The 8,135-nt window shown below is 41.6% G+C and overlaps 1 pseudogene; it reads left to right on the forward strand.

Annotated features, from left to right (window-relative positions):
• Positions 1 to 2,506, forward strand: part of LOC103275725 — a 6,513-nt pseudogene extending 4,007 nt beyond the window's left edge.
• Positions 2,507 to 8,135: the final 5,629 nt, after the last annotated feature.

Consider the following 8,135-nt stretch of genomic DNA (forward strand, 5'->3'; position numbering starts at 1 on the left):
CGGCGGCTGGACATCCTGAGCGCGGGCGTGGAGTTTCCCATCCGGCACCACCACCCCTGGAGCGAGCTGCCAGCCAACGTGCGGCAGAGTCTTGGAGACCCACAGAGAGCACGAAAAGCCGGTTGTCCCGTCGAGTGTCCGCAATCAGCTACGCGACAGAAACAATGTGTTAAACATGTCGAGAAAGATGAACGCAAATACTGAGGAGCTCCTGAAACGCAGCCGCGACCACCTCCGGCTGCAGCCCTGCCACCTGTCGGACATCATGGGGAAGGGCCTGAGGGTGGCGCCCCTCTCCTACTACACCGGGATCATGGAGGACGCTACGGACAGTGAGAAAAGATATGATTCATTGCCCAGTTTTACGGCTGCTGGCTGTCTAAGGCTTCTTGGCATAGGAAGACACCAGTATATTGGTCTTATGAATCAGTGTAAGTCATCAGAAAAGTTTTTCAGAAGGAAAACAGTCCGTGATCTTCTGCCCGTGGAAATTGCCATCAAGGCCTGGTGGGTGGTGCAGGCTGGCTACATCACCGAAGATGACATCAAGATATGCACTTTGCCTGAGAAATGTGCTATTGATGTGATCATCGATTCAGGCCCTCAACTCTCTGGATCACCAGATTACCATGTAGTACATATTTTATATGACAAAGGATTTATTTATCTGGATGTACCAATATCTGATGACAACTGTACAGCAGTTCCCTCTCTTGAAGGCTTTGTAAAGGATCGAGTACAAGGTGATTATTTTGAAACTCTGCTCTATAAGATATTTGTTTCAATAGATGAGCACACTAATGTTGCAGAGCTTGCAAATGTCCTTAAGATACACTTATCCCTGGTTAAGAATGCTGTTTCAATGTATTGCCACTTGGGCTTTGCCCATAGGAAGGGACAAGTCATCAATCTGGATCGACTTCATTCATCGTGGAAGAATGTACCATCCGTGAACAGATTAAAGAGCACTTTAGATCTGCAGAAGATGCTCTTATCCTGGGACAGCGGGGAACGACGGAGACCCATTCAAGAAGCTTCATCGGCTACCAACACTGATACGAACAGCCAAGAAGATCCAGCTGACACAGCCAATGTGGTAGTGTGAGCCTGTCCACAGAATACACAAAGCGAATTGCATTCCTGTTTGACTCAACTCTTATGGCCTTCTTAATGATGGGAAACCTTTCACCAAACTTGAAAATTTGTGCCATCACAATGTTTGAAGGAGGCAAGCTCTCAGATGAGTTTCTGGAAAGCTTTCTCATAGAACTGGAAAAGGTTCAGAGCACTGGTGAAGGAGAAACTCTGAGATACTTTGATCATCCGCTTACTTTGAGAAACACCATTCTGTTTCTGCGTCATAATAAAGACCTAGTTGCACAAACTGCACAGCCAGACCAACCCAATTATGATTTTCCTCTGGATCTCTTGTGCTGTGAGAGCCTTCTTGTCCTGAACCCCACAACTTGCAGGAGAGTTCTGAACAAAAACTACATGGCGCCCCTCACCAACAAAATCCAGCCCGTCAGCAGCTGTACCCCTCAGCATATTGGACCAGCTATCCCAGAAGTCAGTTCTATGTGGTTTAAACTGTACATTTATCTTGTCATGGGGCAGGAACCACCATCTCTCTTACTGTCCAAAGGTACAAGACTTTGAAAACTGCCAGATATATTTCAGGGTTATGATCAATTGCTAATAACATCTTGCGGTCATGATCCTGGTGTAGTTCCCACGTCAAAAGTCCTCACGATGTTGATGATGCTTTAACACATTCTGCAGTTTTAATTCAGGGACACGGTTTATATGGGATAGAAGAAACTGTGCATATACCATTTCCATTTGATGAAACAGAACTACAAGGAGAGTTCACTCGTGTCCATATGGGCGTTCATAAAGCATTGCAAACGTTAAGGAACAAAGTGGACTTGCCGCACTTCTGTGGCTACATCACCATGCTGAATGCTTCCAGCCAGCTTGCCAGCAGAAAACTCAATAATGCTTCTGAGAGAGGAGAGCCTGATTTAGCTTCAGGCTCAGATGTAAATGGGAGCACAGAATCATTTGAAATGGTCACTGAGGAAGCAGCTGTAGATGCAAGGAAGCAGAGACAAAGCAAAATTCTGACGCCACCACAGAAGCAGACTAGGTTCCTCTTGAGCTATGCTTTGGAATTCCACTCTGCAGTTCTGAATTAAACCGGAAAGTTTGTAGGAAAATTGCTACACATGGCATTTGCAGGAAAGAGAGCCTTCAGAACCTCTTACATTCCAGTCAAAAACTCCCTCTACAAGTCCTTAACTTTGTTCACTCATTCCAGGAAGGTGCTTCCGTGCTGGATGTCCACACGGAGCTCGGCTTTTCCAGTTTGCTTTCACAGCCATCGTGCGCTGACATGGGCATTCCGCTTCCTGCAAGAAACTTGGTGTTTAAAGACGGTCTCCTATCAGAGTGGAGTGGCCAGTCACCATCCTTGCCCCTCCTGACTCATCTTCCCCTGCAGTAATTGGTTCCAGCATCCATTGCTCACACTTTCTGCCTTTTTCTTTCCTAATGTTAGCTTTATGGTGGCAGCCACTAAAAGGCATCCTGCTGCCAAGTGCAATTCCTGCTTCACTGATACGAGAGTTGGGGACACGGTCCTGTTTTCTGGAGTTTTGCACATGATTGCACGTCCTGTTGCAACAAATTGCTTTTTAGCAACCAGCACTGCATTTTTTACCTTGAGACAATCTGCATTTCTTTTATAAACTAAGGATCTACTTTATAGGCTTTATGATGACTGTTCTATCTATAAGCAGTCTCTATGAATATGGCAGTGGAAATTGTATATGTTAGTTATCAGACATAAATCTTGTTTAATTTTATATTGTGTTACCTGTACTTTAGGGGATCAAGGGAAGAGATGGAACTCTTACTCTGCAAAGGCCTCTTGGCACTTAAAGCAGTAGAACTTGTTACTTATGTAACACCATAAGTATCCCGTGTCCAGAGACGATATGGTGGGCATTAGGAATGCCTGCAAATGTCTGTAATTGTGTGTATCAGCTGCGTGGTTAAAGGCGCGCGTCAGCACAGTCACGTGCCACTCAGCCTTGATTCGTAAGTCTCAACTCGGACGGTGACTGTCACTGGCATCTCATGAGAAGCTTTAGAAACGTGTTTTAAAACTCTGTTTCTGTGTGGACTTCTGTTGTCTCTCATCTGGGCTTTGTGTTTTCACAGAGTCTTCGTGGAAGAAATCGAATTTATCTTCCACTCTTGTAGCTGCGGCTGCTGCACATTTGCACCCTGATTTACCTTTTGGTTCTTAGCTCTGATGTTTTCAAACCAAGGTTTGTGATTTTGGGTAGAATCACATATTATTAGCAGTAAGGCTATGTCTTCGGTTCAGAACACTTCAGTGATAAGCCTACTTTGAGGACATATTCTTAAGCAATCTGGATCTTAAATTTATGTGAATACTTTTATAGCAAATGATAAAGAAAAATGGAATAATTTCAAAGTGTGACTTGAATCACTGATTGTTTTAGTATCTCAAATGTTGATTAAAATAATTGGAATCACTTTTTAGACTTTTCAGGTTGCCTTCTTGGGGAGTTTATGCAGTGTTATAGCTTAGTTTAGCTCATCTTATAGGTAACGGTTTGCTAGTTTAAAAATGTAACCAAACTAACTGGTCACACAACATGTGTTTGAAACACACAAAGTGTTAGAAATTTTGGGAATGTTATGACCTAAACATTTTTGCTGATAATTTTTGTTATCTATAGGTACTTGTGAATTTAACATACTTCTGGAAATATATGCCTTTCTTAGAACTATGAACATAACCATGCATTCAATACCATGGCCTGTCTGCAAAACTGAATATTCAGACTAGGTTATCAGTGGCACAGTCAGTACTGTTTGGGTCAATGCAGTAATGTTTACTTTTCTACTGTGTCTTATAGAAAGTAGAAACCATGTGTATGTTATGTTTGTCGATAAAAAGAGAAATACATACTAATATTAAAATAATTTCTTATGACTGTGAATCACTCATTTATTTTTCCAGTAATTGATATTGTACATTCCTAGTGCTATTAGGTATGTATGTAACTTTTACAGTTTTCAGTTGAAAGTTGAAAAGTCTCTTCTTTGACCAAGGCTCTTTGATCTCACTTTAATTTGCTTTCTTTGAATTAACTGTAGTTATGTTATTTTTTCCTATATTAGCGGTCTAAACAAACTGTAATGACACGTACACTCATAAAGAATTGAACATCTGTAGCTGTTGGCAATGTGCCCAGTTATGGGTGCATTTAAAGCTTAAAATATGGAAGTGATTTGCTGCTGTGTTTCTTTTGAGAGAAAATGGAGGAAGAACTAGAACCCGGTAAGGATCATGAATTGTAGGGAAAGTGCGGAGAGAAGCACGGTCAGTTTTGGTTCCTTGTGTTGAATGAGGAAAGAGGAATCCCAAGTTCCAGCTGAAGGCCTCTCCTGCTCTCAGGGAAGAAGCTACATGCTGAGAGCTGTCAGTGATATGCGGAGTGCCTACGTCCGTGCTTCGCTTTATGAATTTGGCCTTGTTTTGTTCATATAGACTCATGTAGTCTCTTAAATTTTGCAAGTGGTGATGTAGTTCAACAAAAAGGAAAATCTAAAATGCAGACTTTGTTATTTGCCAAAGAAAATCCACGAAGCATTTTTATCTGGCTGTCTTGAGAATGTTGAAGTCGTGTCGTCCAACTTTGTGCCATTCCCTTCCTTCCTTTTCCCACTTCCTTAACATAACTTAAGCCCTGACAGACATTTCTAGAAACTGAGAGAAAGTGAACAAGTATCAGAAGGGACATAGAGTTGAGTAGCATACAGTTTCATCTCTTCTGTGGGTCAAAAGAAATGCAAATTTGTATCACTTAAAATATTGTCTGATTTCCTTGATTTCTTTTTTTTTTTTTTTTTTGAGTTGGAGTCTCACTGTCACCCAAACTGGAGTGCAGTGGCCGCTCCCGGCCACCGCAGCCTCGACCTGCTGGGCTCCGGCGATCCTTCCGCCTCAGCCTTCCAAGTAGCCGGAATTACAGGCACGCGCTATCATTCCCAGTTGATTTTTTGATTTATTGTAGAGATGAGGTCTCGCTGCCCAGGCGGGTCTCGAACCCGCGGGCTCAGGCAATCCACTCACCTCAGCCTCCCAAAGGCGCGGGATTACAGGGTGAGCCACCGAGCCCGGCGATTTCTTTTTTTAACTATGTAATCAGATGGTTTTGTACTTGTTTTTCAGGGGAGTATTGATTTCTTTTACTTGATGTTTTCAGTTTTCTCTGCCACTCGTGTGTCTTTTTTAAGTCCAGTGTTTCAAATGCAATTTGTAATTAAAGTACTGTAACTGAGTATAGAGGATTGTCCTCTGTTAGGATGTTAATATTATACAATGAAATGTATAAAGCGGTGTCAATTTGATTATTGACACATATAACATGTTTACAAATAAACTGTGGTGTTGATCAAGTCACTAAAAAAAAGAGAAATTATAATATAAAAGGAGAAAAATGTCAGAATTTAGTTTTGAGCTACCTCATAGAGAAGGACCTTGGGAAAGACCCTGGGAGGGAGAAAGCAGGCATTAGTTTAAAAGCAATCAGGAGCCCAGGAAGCAAAGAAGCCTAAGAAAAGTGATAATCTCCAGAAGAGGTCATAGTCTGATTTTGCTTTTGTTCCAAGTGAGATAACATCACAAAACACTCACTGAATTTATATGATGGGGAGATAACAGTGATATAATCAATATTTATTAATATGGATGCCATTTGTGATGCTAGTCATTCTAAGTTGTGGGGGATGGGAGGATACTGAAATTTTTTTTTTAATTTTATTTTAGAGATGTGGGCCAGGCTCAGTGGCTCAGCCTGTCATCCCAGCATTTTGTGAGGCTGAGGCAAGTGGATTTCCTGAGCCTGCAGGTTGGAGACCGCCCCAGGCAACTTGATGAGACCTTGTCTCTACGATAAATCAAAAATTAGCTGGGTGTGGTAGTACGTGCCTGTAGTTCTGGCTACTTGGAAGGCTGAGGCGGAAGGATAGCCCAGCAGGTCGACACTGGGGTGGCAGTGAATGTGCCACTGCACTCTAACCTGGGTGATGGAGTGAGACTCCAACTCAAAAAAAAAAAAGATGTGGCGTACAATTCAGACTTAGGTATACAAATGATCATTGTACAGGCAGGGTTTGGGCCTCACTTTCGTCCCCAGTGGATATTGTAAAATGATTGCTAATCTTTTCAGGTTTATTTTGAAGAAAAAGAAAGACTGGAAAGAAACTACACACGAGCTACTACAAAGCAAAGAAACCATCAAGAGAGCAGGGAGACAGCCCACAGAATGGGAGATAATATTTGCCAACTGTGTATCTGACAAAGGCCTAATATCTAGGATCGCCAAGGAACTCAAACGCGCCTTAAAGAAAAAAGCAAACAGCCCCATTAAAAAGTGGGCAAAAGACATGAATAGACACTTCTGAAAAGAAGATATATGGGCAGCCAACAGACACATGAAAAAGTGCTCAGCCTCACTCATCATTAGAGAGATGCAAGTCAAAACCACATTGAGATGCCACCTAACCCCCATAAGTGTGACCATCACTAATTAAACAAACAACAGATGCTGGCAAGGATGTGGAGAAAAAGGAACGCTTCTACACTGCTGGTGGGAATGCAAACTAGTGCAACCTCTCTGGAAGACAGTGGCAATTTCTGAAAGAACTAGAAATAAATTGGTTCAGGGGGAGGTTATTGTTTCAATAACAAAGAGACTCAGTGAGTTAAAGGGTTTTAGTGAAAAAAGATGCGGTATTTGCCAGTAAAGGAGATTGCACTTGGCATCAATAAAATAATCAATAAAACATCTTCTAGAGAGCAGGAAAGAAGTGACACAATTAAACTGAACAAAGTATGGAGATGACTTTTTAATTCAAACAGGACATGAATCACTAATGGATAGAAACGCAGGAACAATTTTAGATATCATGGCAGTAAGCCAAAATGTTTATTAAAATTACCTAATGCATCAGTGTAGAAGGAGGTGATCACATTTGTAGAATGTGAGAAGGAATGTCAGAATTTGTGAGATTCAAAAGGCTTGAGGAAGGTCTGAAATATGAAGTATAGAAGAATGAATTAATTATTAAGGCATGATAAGAAACCTGGCAATTTAAAAAGTCATAGAGAGATTTGTGACACTAATTAGACCTGGTCAATATCCTAATTATTTGCAGTGACAGATGCAGCTGTAAGAAGGGTGATATTTGGAGTCATCTGGGATTAGGGTTTGGTCATCAGATTTGGTGAAAGGTTGGAAGGGTGTGACCTTTTTTTCCTGCTGTGTCTATGTTTAAGTGTGGGGGACTCATCTGGAAAACGAGGAGAGGTGGAGGCTACTTTTTGGGATATGGAGATTCTCATGAGCTGGGAGAACATGGGTATGGAGGGTGATAGTGTGAGAATTCACTGACAATGTTTTAGTTTTGCTCTACTATTTACTATTAAAACTTCCTAAGCCTACAGACTTTTACCAGGGGGTTCTTGAAGAAAATTAATTTTATATCAGAAGACTAATATACTCTGGGTATATTCCCAATAAGGGAATTGCTGGGTCATATGGAAGGCCAATTTCTAGTTCTTTCAGAAATTGCCACACTGTCTTCCAAAGAGGTTGTACTAGTCTGCATTCCCACAGCAGTGTTGAAGCATTCCTTTTTCTCCACATCCTCACCAGCATCTGTTGTTTGTTTAATTAATGATGGCCACTCTTACGGGGGTTAGGTGGCATCTCAATGTGGTTTTGACTTGCATCTCTCTAATGATGAGTGAGGCTGAGCACTTTTTCATGTGTCTGTTGGCTGCCCATATATCTTCTTTTGAGAAGTGTCTATTCATGTCTTTTGCCCACTTTTTAATGGGGCTGTTTTTTTTTTCTTTAAGGCACATTTGAGTTCCTTGGAGATCCTAGATATTAGGCCTTTGTCAGATACACAGTTGGCAAATATTATCTCCCATTCTGTGGGCTGTCTCCCAGCTCACTTGATGGTTTCTTTTGCTTTGCAGAAGCTCATTAGTTTGATGAGGTCCCACTTTTCTATCTTACTTCTTA

The sequence above is a fragment of the Carlito syrichta genome, unplaced genomic scaffold, assembly GCF_000164805.1.
Source record: "Carlito syrichta isolate Samal-C Ts95f unplaced genomic scaffold, Tarsius_syrichta-2.0.1 Scaffold315650, whole genome shotgun sequence".
In the NCBI taxonomy this organism is placed as follows: domain Eukaryota; kingdom Metazoa; phylum Chordata; class Mammalia; order Primates; family Tarsiidae; genus Carlito; species Carlito syrichta.